Genomic DNA, 13679 nt, shown 5'->3' with positions numbered 1-13679 from the left:
TGAAGGTAGATGTTGAAAATTCTATTTAACTAAGAAAATAAAAATACCATCTTGTCATCATTAACGGCTAGGAAAGGAGCTTGCAATTCAGTGAATTCAGAGTGAAGGTAGGTTTTGCCTAGAATGCTTTATTGATCTTATCTTTGATTTTTATCTTGTTTAAATTCTGCCTTAGCCTGTTTTGATCACCAAATATACTGGGTCTTATTTCATTTTGTCATCTTCTTAACTGTTAAGCTCAAAACACCAGTGGGTATCTATCACATGATCAGCGAGTATTTTTGTCTCTAGGCTGTCTGTGCAACATGCTTCTTCTGTGCTCCCTGACATGCAGAAGGGTGGAGATTGAAAGCCTTTCTCTCCACTCCAAGTGATCTTGAGTCACAGTAAATCTGACATGTATAGTAACTTTCTTAATGAGCTGGAGGAGTTGACTATTATTCCTCTTTGGCTGACCTTCTTATCAACTTATCCTTTAGGGGAGACGCCACATACATCTTCTTCCCTGCCGCCCTCTTGGTGTTCGCCACAAAGCCGTACCTTAACAGATGTGTTAGGTGAATGAGCTTGGTGTTTCTCTCACTTTGTGTCGGGTCCAGCCTGGCTTCCTCACGTTGTAAAATCAGACTCTTCACACAATAACTTTCTTTTTTAAAATTGTGCCATCTGTTTATTGTAAGCTCACTGGTACCTGATTTGCCAACACAGTGACCACGTTTCATTCCTCCATTAGCCAGAGCCACCCTCCGAGGTCCTCATCGTTCACTGATGATTTATTGAGCTTTCTGTTAGCACGTGGCTTTGCTCTGGCCCCTCTGTTTAACATATTCCTCCTGAAATCTAAGAGTTCATTCCTTCACATTACACCCATGCCTAGAAGTTTCGAAACCAGCATTGACTGGCCCCGTCATGAATCAATACCACACGTTGCTGCTTGTCGATTTGGGCTGGGTGCCCTCTCAGCCCTGACGGGAAGGCCCGGAGGGGCGTTGATTGTAAGATGCTCTGACTACCGCGACGTATGCCGCTTAATAGCCATCACGCGAAATTTACGATCCTCTGTCGCACTTGAGGGAAGCAGTCTGCAACTTGCCAGCTCACTTTGTTTGCAAGAGTCAAAGCCCGGGAGGCATCAGCATTTAGCTGTGATTTGAAATTGCTGAAGTGAGCCGTTCCACCAGGCTGGGTGGCCTACACAGCAAGTCTAATAACAGAAGGCATCTGTGTGGGGGAAGTGGCTAGACAGGCTGCAGTCAGACGATCCCCCGTGAGAGGCCTCATTGCCTGAAGAAACGGCTTTTCTCCCTCACCCCCACCCCACCCCTTTTTCTGTTTGGGGATGGAGCTCATGCATAACCTGTGCTGACCTTGGGCTCAGTGTTTTTCTTCATGGTTTGTCGAACCCTTGGTCAAGCTTCTGTCACTGTGATTAATCATTCAGATTCCAGTTGTCAAACACACAATTGGAACCCTTGTGCACAAAAGCTGAGTAAACAGGGTGCCGTTAGAGGGAAGAGAAAGAGAATGAAAATGGAGGATTAAGGCACATAAAATGGATTAATCCTTGACATGATCATTTATACCAGGACCTGCGAGCCCCACAGAAGAGCTGTTGTAGATTATGTGTGTGATTAATCGCAGCTCTAGTTTCGGGGGTGACAAAACGATGAATCAAGTTGAGGACAAAAGCAAATCCTTTCGGATCTGCACCTAGTGTGCAAAATCAAAGCGAGGGCTTCTCGTTCAGAACTTGGTTCTGTTGCAGGATGGGCAAACGTCTAATTCGGATTTCTAAAGCCCTAATTAGATGAGAGCCCCATCTTTACAACAGAAGCGCCCTTCCTTTGCTTGCGAAATAGGAGGGGGTCAGGAAGAGGAATCCATTTCTGAAAAGACTTCCCAGCACGAAGTTTATTTGTGTTCAGCTACCACGGAGCACACCCACTGCTAGCCTGGGAATTAAGCAGTACTCCCTCTAGTCCTTCCTTGCCCAAGTAAGCAATTGTGAATTTCCACCCTGAAATAGAACATGAGCATCAGAGAAGGCACGGGAGAAGGGGTGGATGCAAAAAGGGAGTTAAGCAATATAGCATCTTATTTTTGGTTTTCCAATCTGTTTTAATAGGACATGTGTCAGTTTGTAGCATGCTTTCATATACGTCATATCCTTCAACTTCTTAGGACTGAAGATAACTAAAATTTTACTGTGTACAAAATTCACTTGAAACACTTGGTAAATATGCAGATTCCTGAGTCCCTCCCTCAGAGAATAAATGTCAGCCAGTGAGAAGGGGAGAGGGAGAATGATGAGATCTCTGTCAAGGACGGGGAGTACTCTGTATGTTAAAAAAAACGTCTGCTGGTCAGTCTGATGCAGGCAGATCTCAAGGAGGCTTTAAGAAATGCTACTTTAAGACAAAATTTGTTTTCTTTTTTAAATTGGTGAAGAAACTAAGAATCAGAGAAACTAAATTAAGATGAGAAAACTAGAAAACTTGGATGTTTTGACCGCTGTCCACTTTTTGTGGGAAGAGTCCCAACGTAGTCACAGTAAACAGCCACAGAGGAAGTTGGTTTAAATAATTTGAACCACTGCTTTCCCAACTTGGCTGCATATGGAAGTTACCTGGGAAACTTCAAAAATATGGATGCCCTGTGTCCCACTCCATACATTGTGAATTTATTAGTCTTGACAATGGCTTGAGGTTGGGACTTTAAAGATCCCCTCGTAATTGAAAGTGCAGATGAGTTTGGGAACCCCTGGTATGAATCTTTGAAGTAAGACAGTATTTTCCACATTGACGCATGCATATCATATGATATATGAGATGGCTTTCTGTGGTAGAGGAACATCTTTCATCTTAGCAGTTGTATATTTCTTTTAATATGTATTTTTAAAAATGTGGTAACAAGCCAAACCCTTTGTCTGATAAGTATTCCTTAAGGAAAAGGTAAAATAGGCACTTCTAGCTTTTAAAATAGTGAATTAATTAAAACTCTATTAAGAAATTAAAACATAACTGTATGTCGAAGTAGCAAAAACTATGAAAGTGCTGTGTAAGGAATTGAAATTTAGCAGAAACTGAGTTAAATGATTATGTTTCTAGAAGCGGCCTATTTCATAAACACAGGTAGGTTCTTGAGACAATGTCTACCCCCTTGATTATTTGATTGGTATATTAACGTCCTGATAAATTAACATTACGTTGTCAGCTACATAGAGAGGTCAGATCCCAGGTAGGCAACACCATGAAACATCTGGGGCAACAGAAGGTGGCAGACATGAATGGCAGGGAATGACAGGAAATAGTTTTCCTTACTTTAAAGAGATGGGTCAGCTGGTCCTAGGCTTAGCAGACAGAGGTGAGGGAGGAGTGCAAAGGATGCAGCATATTCTTCCAGCTGACTCAGGACTTTAAGAATAGAACCAAGATATTATTGAAAATTATACTGGAAATTATCTGAACTCTAAATACAAGAAGTTAGCAAAGAAAATCGTAAGGGCCTAATGGATGAGAATTTGCCTTGCCTGATACTATGACATAAATGACACAACCATGACAATAATAATAACAATGATATGACATAGTACCAAGGAAGGAATATCTAAGAAACATCAATGTCCCACAATATAATATCTAACACTCTAACATACTAGTATTTAATATGTGGTAAAGAGAAGGAAGCAATGGATGCCTCAGTAAATGGCATTAGAACAGGGAGCTCATAATTGCAAAAAATAATAAAGTTATATACCTAACTTGTGACTTAAATGTATCTATTTTATCTAAAAATTAGTTTATGTTAGAAAAGTAAAATTATTTTAAAAAATATAGTCAAATATAATTATATATATTATATTTGAATAGAGAAAATTTACTTTCATGAAATCAAAGAAGCCATAAAGGAATGCATTTATAGATACAACCACATTATAATTACTTTCTCATATAACAAAATTAATCACAAATCAAAAACGGATAAAAATATTTGCAATTTATTCTGCAAAATGTTAATATCCATGACATATAAACAGGTCCTATAAATCATTAAGCAAAAGACATATAGGCAAGTAGAGGAATGGTCAGTAGACATTAATATGCCATTTTCAAAGATAAAAATGTACACATATTTATTGAACATGGAAAAATGCAAGTAATAAAACTAATAATAAAATATACTTTATCAGCTTGGTGAAAATATTAAATTATAAATAGGTTACAAATAGTTGTATTAATTTTGGAGGGCTGTTGAGCAATAAATTTGGGCAAAAGCATAATTTCGCAAGCCCTTTAATCTAATGGTTGTGCTTTTAAGAATTAATCTGAGGAAGAAATAAATATTGACAGGAACCAAGTTTTGGCTATAGTATTATGCACTTCCACATTGAATGGAAGGTGGAAGTGTAAGATTAGGGAGGCAGCTTGATCAGATTCTGGTGAGACCTCTCTTCTTCCTGGCTTCCAGATGGCCGCCTCCTCGCTGTGTCCTTACAATGGGGAGAGAGAGAGATGGAGACACTGTTGTGTCTTCCTTTTATAAGGGTATTAATACCATCATGGGGACTCTACCTTCATGACCTCATCTAAACCTGAGTACTTCCCAAAGGCCCCTCCTAAGACCATCACACTGGAGGTTAGGCCTTCAAATATATGAACTGGGGGAAGAAAGACACAAATATTCAGTCCATAGCAATGTCGTAAAAGATATCAATGTAAGGGACTCAGGGAAACAAGAATGGCAAGACATCAGTATTACTGAACTCAAGCATTAGGTACAGTTGGGCTCATTGTATTAATTTTTCTACTTTATGTTTATTTTTTTTATATAAAATCATTTTTAATTGCTGCAGTAGGGTCATATGTAATGATACAGAAAAGATTTTCCAATACATTTAACTCAAGAAACAGGCTAATGAAACTTAACACCAATATAATCAGAAATTTTACAGTTCGAAAAAAACATGCCTCTGTAACCTGCATGGGGGAAAAAAACTTGAAGGCTAAAATATCAGGTTTAAAAATCACAGCAGCAATGTTGGGCTTATGTATAATTTCTCTGTTTTAATAATCTATAGTTTCATCAAAAACATACTGTTGTATTTTAATAAGAAAAAATGTTACAAAAACAATGCTTGGTATAAATATTTCACCTAGACATTTGATAAATATAAATTCTCTTTAAGTAGTCAGTTATTTTTTGACATTTATTAAGCACCTGATGTGTATCAGGCCTTGTAGATAAAAATATAAATATGACACAGCCTCTTGTCCTCGTCATGCAGGGAAATTAGGTATATAAATTAGATAATTGAAAATATCAGTGTAAAGGTTACCACAGCACAGCACGCGGAGAGCTATGGAAACTCACGGAGAAAAAGAACACATTATTTTGTTTTCACTGTAGGTTTCTTAAAAAGCAAATAAGAAAATGTTTTAAACTACTGCCAGCAAACTACAAGCCTGCTTGTCATGACGAGACTTGAGTTTTAAGTTGACATTTCTGTAGCTACTCCTTGTGAACTGGCACTTTCCCTAGAACCATTCTAGCCCTGGGCAACTCCATTGCTTCGACACTATTTCTTGGTTTCTAGGCAGGTTCCACTAAGCCTGGAGACCAACCAGTGGTCTTGGGCAAATGGAGATACTTCCAAGTGTACAAGAATTGGTTTGGGAATTGGATTAAGCCCTTGTATTACTAGAAGATCTGTACTGACACTGTACTCTTATCTTTATTGCTGGAGAGAAATGAAATTAACTTGGTTTCAATATACCTTCCCTTTTGGCAGAGTCCTCACTCAAGGCTCAGAGATACGTTGTCCATTACAGATCCACTAGCCGCACATGGCTACCGAGCACAAGAAATGCGACTAGTGCAAATTGCAGTGTGCTGTAACTGTAAAATATATTCCAAATTTCAAAGGCTGATTTTAAAAATTTAGTTTGTTTTTGTTTTAACTTGGTGTTATTTTGGTTTTGGTTGTTTTTGTTTTTCACTTATTACCTGGGGTGACTAGAAAATTTTAAATTCCACGTGTGGCTCACATTTGTGGCTTCTTATTCTAGTTCTATTAAAGAGCATTGGATTCAAAGCTTTAAGTAGATGAGCACCAAGGTATGTCTAGATGTTGAAATGTTATGAGCGTTTATTACATCTCCTTAACAATTCCATGTTGTGGGGATGGAGTTTACAGATGAGAAAAACCTAGTCCATCAGCTCACTTGCCAAGTTCACGGAAAATCATTGGATAACTTTGTTCATTCAGGTAAATACCTCTTTGAGTACTTAAGCACCTTAAGTAACTGGACAAAACAAACCCTTCCCTTGGTATGTTATTTTGACCTGCCTATTTCCCATGAGGTAAGAAATATGCATATAAACAAGGACAAGTTATCAATTCTATTTCTCAGTCTCTCGGACTTTCTCTCTCTCCTCCTCTCGGACTTTCTCTCCTCACACACACACAGGCAAGTATCTAAAGACTTTTCTGTCAACTAAAATAGTCATTTAAAAATGTACAGCTCTAAAAAAAAATTTGATAGCTCAAGGGAAAATTGAAGTTGTGTCGTCCAGGAGATTCTTGTCTGATGCCACTGCCCGCCCATCCTGCCACCTTTCCCAGCTGTTGGAAATAGGCCTCCTTCAGACTAGCTTTTGGCCAGAGTGCTGATACCAAGCACAGATTAAAATCAACTGCTCCGCTGGGTGTTAAGGGGAAGGGAGCTTTCTGGAACTCTGCTCCTCTCACCGCCCTCTTCACCTCCCAAGGCAGCCCTGCGTTTCCTCAGAACCCAGCTTAAAAAGGACAGTGAGGTCCAGAGAAGTGAATTTCAGGAACAGGACCCGGTTTTGCAGCATTAAAGGTCATCTTTCCCATATCATCAGGTGCACTTCTAGAAATAACCCAAGGCTTGATTCAGAAGAGCAAAGATACACCTTCATCCTAAGAAAAGAATCGAGGAAAGCTCTCCCTTGGCTCTGTAGCCTGAGGAGCTAGGGTAGATAAAATACCTTAGAAAGAAACCAACCAAAACAAGTCACACTAGCAGTGCCTTTATCCACTTAACTTCAAAATGTCACAATAATAGAGTCTTGGTTTCCAGAATTAAACTTTTACATTTTAAGGAAAGGGCCAGAGGCTTTTTTGTTACGAGTTTAAGACACATTTTCCTTTCAGAGCTAAGTGGACACTGTGCCTCCTTCTTTCCTTTTCTTTACTACAGTTTCTTCTGTTGGCAAAAAGTTAATCAGTCTATCTAAGAAAGAAATGGGAAATCTGAATTGATCTAAACTTGAAGATTATAACCCGGGAAGGACATCTCAGAAAGCTCTGGGAACTGTTCCGTCCATGAGAAGTCAACGCACAGTTACGTAAGTTTTTTGGGACAGAGGGCTGTGCATCAAATGATGCATTATTGACAGTTTACATCATCCAGATCTAAGTGCCATGTGACCCCTTATCAAGAAGGAATATTAGTACAGAATCCAAAAGCAAGGTCAAAGGTAACTGACCAGAAAGGGGAGCTTTAAGAATTATCATCATCAGTTACATGAAAGAAATAATTGTTCTTCTCATGCTGCTTAAGTCCTACATTTTGAAACACCTTTTAATTCTCAGTTCAATAACTCAGCATGACGTTTTCCTCTGAAAATATCCCAAGACTCATAGAGATCTCTCTCTCTCTTCTGTCTTCCTTTCTCAAAATTATTCCAAATAATAAAAGAAGAAAACAAACCAAAAAAAAAAAAAGAAAAGAATGTTACCTTTGAGGAGTGGTCTTACTGATGCCAGGAGAACGTTGCTCTTTATGGTTGAGCAGGTGTTTCTGCCGACGGGGAGATTTTGGTCAGTGCACAACGCGGATACACGATGCACAAGCTGGTGGGGAGAAAGGAGACTAAAGGGCAGAGAAATTTTTGTTTGTTTGTTTGAATTTGTCTTTTCTTGCCGTACAATACGAACTTTATTCACACTTCTTAAGGAAAACACACCGTCACCAGCCTGCTTTCATGCAACCCTTAAACTCTTGAAAGCAAGGATGGTCACATCTGGTAAACACAGATGGCTACCACCGAAGGCATAAAGAAAGTGGAGACCTCCTTAGGTTTTTGGTCCCTCTGTGTGGATGGACTGAGAGTCAAAGTTTGTTGTTTTACCCTCATAAGTTGTCTTCTTTAGATGCAAATAAAGCTCAGCCTCCTAACCTTTCCAGAGCACTTACTCTCATTCTTCAGAAACCAATGATGGGGAGGATCTCAGGGCTTGGTGCTGAATGAGTGAGTGGATGTCACTCTGCTCTGAAGAAAACCCAATGTTTACATTTTTATCTGTTGATATTTTAATTAACAATTTAAGTGCAGTGTTTGCCCTGTGAGTTCAATGGGAAAAACTCTGCAAATAAACAGCAGTTCCCTCTTGGACAATCACTCTGTAAATTAGCTTACTTTGTCAATAAAGTGCATGCCTATCAGGCTCTTCAAAGCAGCAGGGGTGAGGATGTTCATTTACTTAAGCAGTAGGTTCTACCATTAGCGTTTGTGATTGGTGTTAATTACAACTGTATGTGCGTGTCTCTCTGCCATGGAGCCCACATTTTCAAAATCCTAGGAACAATCAAGCTATTAATAAATTAAGTACCCCTATTTGTTTGTGTTCTTTTTTAATCTAATTGAAACTTTTGGAGCAAAACCATCTTGATAAGCGTTTGAGGACTGGTTTCTTAGTACTATGAGGGTTCAACTCATGCTTGATCTCTGTTTAAAAGAACTTAATATAAATACTTAAGATATTAGTTGAATTTTTTAAACTATGGGTGCAGTTGGGAAACCCATGTATTTTAGGTATTTAAGACAAAAGCTTTTTTTTTTAACCTTTTTTTTTTTTGGCATTAAATGGGATTTGATGAAGTACATGGTTTATTTTCCCACAACCAAGCAGTGAAAGCATGTAAATTGGATTTACTGGTGTCCAAGAGAATTTAGAGAGTATTATGAGGTATCTAAGTGGATATTAAGGTTGTGTTAACAGGTAGTTAGAACAGCTATGTAGATAATTGAGGTGATAGAGGTGGAGACACGGGAGTCTTGGGTTTAGAGAGCTCTGCCTTCCAATGTGGAATATAATTTCCCTTTGCCCTAAAACATCCAAACTGGTGAGATTATTTTTAGCTCTCTAACCCACTTTGCCTTGGGAGATAATCTAAATGTTTCTCAGTCACCCGGAAACTGGGCACTGAGGAAACCAGTGTAACTCAAAGCTATGTTCAATAGAGGGAAAGAAAGAAAAATGGTTTATAGATTACTCTGTTGGGAAAAAGGTATATTTAAATGCTACATTTTATCAGCAAACATTCTTCTCTTGAGAAATTCAGAAACATCTCGCTCCAACTTTCGGCTTCATTATTTGTCTGTACCTTACAGAAAATTTTTAAAACTCAAAACGTGTTGTACTCTTTGAGAAACTGCTCACAGATCAGGTAGAGATCACAATTGCTGTTTTGCTGTCGTTCATTTTTTTTGCTTAAATATCACCAATCAACCAGTGGAACAGTCTATTCAATTCTTAGTTTATTTTCTTAATCCTGGTGATTTGATTCTCGGATTATGAAAGAAGCAGTTGCAACCATGACTGCAGGTTCTTACATCTTTATGGATATAAAGAGCTAAGGGTATCTTTTTAGTGATTAGAAAAACCAAAAGAAATCTTACAGAAACACTCAGAAACAATTATACTTCAGTATCTAATTTTCTTAAAAAATATTTATGGCTTTGGCTTTAGAAGATGAAATTTGTCACATTAATGGATTCTGGCCTCATTAGCTCCTAATTCTTACGTACTCCTGAATTCATGCTTCTCTGCTGACAGCATCCCCATCATTCTGTGGTAACCATGAGGCATGCCGTGAAAAGATTTTTACCATAGGTAGAAGAATAATTAAAAGATGAAGTCACTTTCAATAATATGAAAAAAAAGAAGCTAGAAATGCCCAAAATGCATGGAAGTCTTATTTGTTTCTAGACGATGTGCTTTGGCAGGAAGGGGGAAACATATTTCTAGAAATTAACAAATATCTTTCCATCTGTGTATTCTTTGGATGTGGCAATTCTATATTTAAGGAGGTTTTATTTTGTTCCTCAATGAAGTCTGTGTTTGTAGACTCTTAGGGGGAGGAGGGAAGGAATATATTGCCCATCCTACACTGCATTTTCCTCCTTTCCTAGATTTTAAATAATATCTTACTGCAAGGGAGACATTTCTCATAGGGACACAACATAAACTCTTCTTAACTGGTAGACAAATCAACACATTCAGTGAATTAAATTCCTAATGAAAATGATTTGTGTTGTGAGAAGACAACCCAATCATGTTTTCTGTTGCTAGATGCTTGGAATTTACAGGCTATATCTGCTTTCTTAAAATAATAAGAACAGAAAGTAATTAAAGGAAAGTGTTTAAAAAGGAAACCAGGAAATTGTTTAAAAAGGAAACCAGATAGTTATTCATATATATAAATAAAATTTATGCATATGTAATTTTATATGAGAAATTTTCATCACCTAAGAGCACTCTTGCAAGTTATATCTGTACCTACATATACAACAATTATTATTTCCATCAGCAGTGGTTATATGTGTTTATGTGTTTTATATGCTTGCTTTTCTTAAAAGAAAATAGAACTTTATATAATGTGCAAGCTTTAAGACTGAAGTTTTTTGGAGCAGATCTTTCTTATAGTTGATAACCTGGCTTCAAAAATTAAGAGAAAAATATTTGGACTGTATCTGAAATAGAAAAAAAAATGGACCAAGCAGATACACTTTTATTGGGGTTTTTTTGAGTGTCTTATTCTAAATAAGATTTCAGGTCACAGTTTTATCACTGATGAGAATTAATCTACTGAATGCATTTGGACATTTTTTTTTAGAACCATTAAGTCCAGACTCTCAAAATTATGATTTCCTTTTCTTGAAAAGACCAGTCCTTTTTAAAACAATAAGCACTTTCATGAATGGCCTACTTCAGGTGACACTAAAGGAGATTCAATAAATTTATACAATATTTTCTTTAAAGATTTCATGAAAAGAGAGAGAGAGATAGACTGTATAGGTCCACTGAGAATAGGTGTACTTCTATATAATATCAGAGATTTGCAGGCTTTGCCTGGCCTGAGGCATTGGAAATATAAAGGCATTGATTTGGTTTTAAAGGATTTTGTAAGCAAATGTATACAAAGTGTTTGTAAAGGCCCTTGGAGTATGTTGGGGAAAACATACTGATAAGATGCTGGGGAATGTATAAATGCAGCCATTAATAGTAGTCAGGGTCACATGTTCCTACTTACTGTGAAATGATACGGTCTATTTTTTATGTTATAAAAAAAAGTGAGTTTAACCCCATTGACACTGCATGAATCTAACTGTTGCTAATATTGCAAATATTAGGGCATGTTCCTTCATCACAATAAAGCTACATCTGACTCACGTGACCTTTGGAATAAGGGAAAATCTGACTTCACTTTAAATTTTGCATTCACTGAATATGCAAATATGTCTTTCCTCAATTGAAAACAAAGTAGGTCTTTTTTTGAATTGAGGCACTGTGAGTGCTTCCCTCCTACCCTCCCACCCCATCCCCAGCTGACGGTTTTGGAGCGTAACTGAACTTCACCACTGCTGGCAGAGGGGACTCTTGGCCGAAGGATCTCTGTGCCCTGGAGTCCAGTTCTGCCTAGGCACGAGGCAGGCTGGAATTGCCAGGGTGTTAATAATGCCCTTGGGAAGCAACGCTCAATTAGTGACCGAAAGGAATTGATTGACACGTACCTCACCTCACTTGTCCCTCAAGAGAAGGATCTCTAAGGCATGTGCTCTACGCTGGTTCCCAGAGTCCCCCAGGATTGTGCTCATCTGTCCCCAGTGGCTGTCAGTGCACACTTTGTTAGCTTTCTTCCCTCTTCTGTCTTACTGACCTACTTCTCCATCAGTGTTTCCTGAGATCACTCCTCAATAAACTATATAAAAATTATTCTTGATTTAGCATCTGCCTCTAGAAAAATCCAGGTGTACGTTTTGATTTGGTTATGTATTTATGTGGTTAAAAAAATCCATAAGATGGAGTATGTAAAGAAAAGTAATTCTCTTTCCTGCCCTTGCCCGCAGTAAACACTTCTAGGTGGGCAAGAGAGGTCCTCGCCTTATCCCATCATGTTTTGGAGTTTTGTGTGTCTCAAAAACACAAAGAAACAAGCTTATTAGAAAAGACGAGATGCTTTTACTGTCAGGTTCTGGCATGTAAAGCAGGCTCAGGTATGTTCCTCACCCTTTGCATCACACTTCAGGCCCCAGGAAAGTACTTCTTCATGCCTCTTGCCTGATGTCTTAAAATAAAAGGCAGGTGAGTTCAGATGCTCTGGAGGTTCTGGGTTTTGTCACAGCCACCGTTGAAGATGGACACTGCTTCAGAGTACAGGCAGGTTTTGAGCAGGGAAGCACTTAAATAAGAGAAAAGACAAATTAATTAACTTGTCAAGTCCTCTCTGTCTTGGCATACGTGTAATAGATTCCTGAATGATGGAACTGTACACCCCAGCAGTGCTAACTAGCCATTTCTTGTTCTCGTCCTGTTCCAATTTGTGTGGTCCTGAGGTATTTATGAATTAGTGTAGTGTTCGCCACAGTCGTGCATGGAAACTGAAGAATTTTAAAATGATTAAATAATATGTACTCATCTAAAATTTGTTTAAATTACACAAATCTATACAAATATATTTGAAGTATAAAGAAGTGATTTTTTACATTATCCACTAGAGAGACAATGGATACTAAAATTATATTTTCTTTTTATAAAACTATTTTAAAACATCAAGTTAAATTTCAAAAAGGAAAATAAAGCATTTCAGTTTTATCTGAATACTTTTGTTTAAAATTATGGAATTAATTTTTTATTTAATAAATCATTTTATAATTATTAATTCTGATTTTTCTTTTTCTTTTTAATTTTAATGAATAATTCAGTTATTTTAAAATATTTTAAAATTTTGGTATACATTTTATTTAGCTTGCATTTTTAATAAAATTATACTCTAATTTTTTAAACATTGAATTTAATGACTTTTTTAATACAGTCGTAACTGTGTACAAGTCAAAACTGGAATAGAAATAAAAAACATCAAATGGGAGTTCAAGGAAAAAAAACCAGAAAGTTAAAAGAAAAGGCAAGTCTTCAAAGAGGTGGTCTAGTTAAATTTTTAAAATATTAAAAAATGAAAATGAGAAGACTTCTATCAGACCCAAGAATTCATGAAAAGGACATTATACATTCTTTATTTAATGAGAGAGAAAGGGAGGGAGGCACATGAAGTTACCTTGACTCTTCTAGGTTGCCGTTAATACCATCCTGAAAGAATCATAGCTTCTCTCTCATCTTCTTCCCTCCTGAGAGTGACAGAGCCCCAGAGGTGGTGATGCCAATGGGAACTGCAGATGCTGGCGGTGCAGGTGTCTGAACTGTGTTCACCTGTGCCCTGCCAGGTAAATGAGAGGGAAATTAAGTTCTCTCCCTGGCGCTCATGCTGTTTTATCTATATCTGTCTTAGAAAATAGGTATGTATTTATTTCCATCAGAATTATTTGTCCTTGTGTAACTAACTCATATGGCTCTAAGGGATGATAGATGCTCC

The 13679-nt window shown here is 37.6% G+C and overlaps 1 long non-coding RNA gene across 1 annotated transcript in view; it reads left to right on the top strand.

Moving 5' to 3' along the window:
* Window positions 1-13679, top strand: part of LOC116659001 — a 1275737-nt gene that overhangs the window by 868951 nt on the left and 393107 nt on the right. The gene's annotated exons all lie outside the window — the stretch shown is intronic.

This window comes from Camelus ferus, chromosome 22 (genome assembly GCF_009834535.1).
Source record: "Camelus ferus isolate YT-003-E chromosome 22, BCGSAC_Cfer_1.0, whole genome shotgun sequence".
Classification (NCBI taxonomy): Eukaryota; Metazoa; Chordata; class Mammalia; order Artiodactyla; family Camelidae; genus Camelus; species Camelus ferus.
The sequence above is the reverse complement of the archived record's forward strand: the minus strand, read 5'-3'. Positions and strand labels throughout refer to the sequence as shown.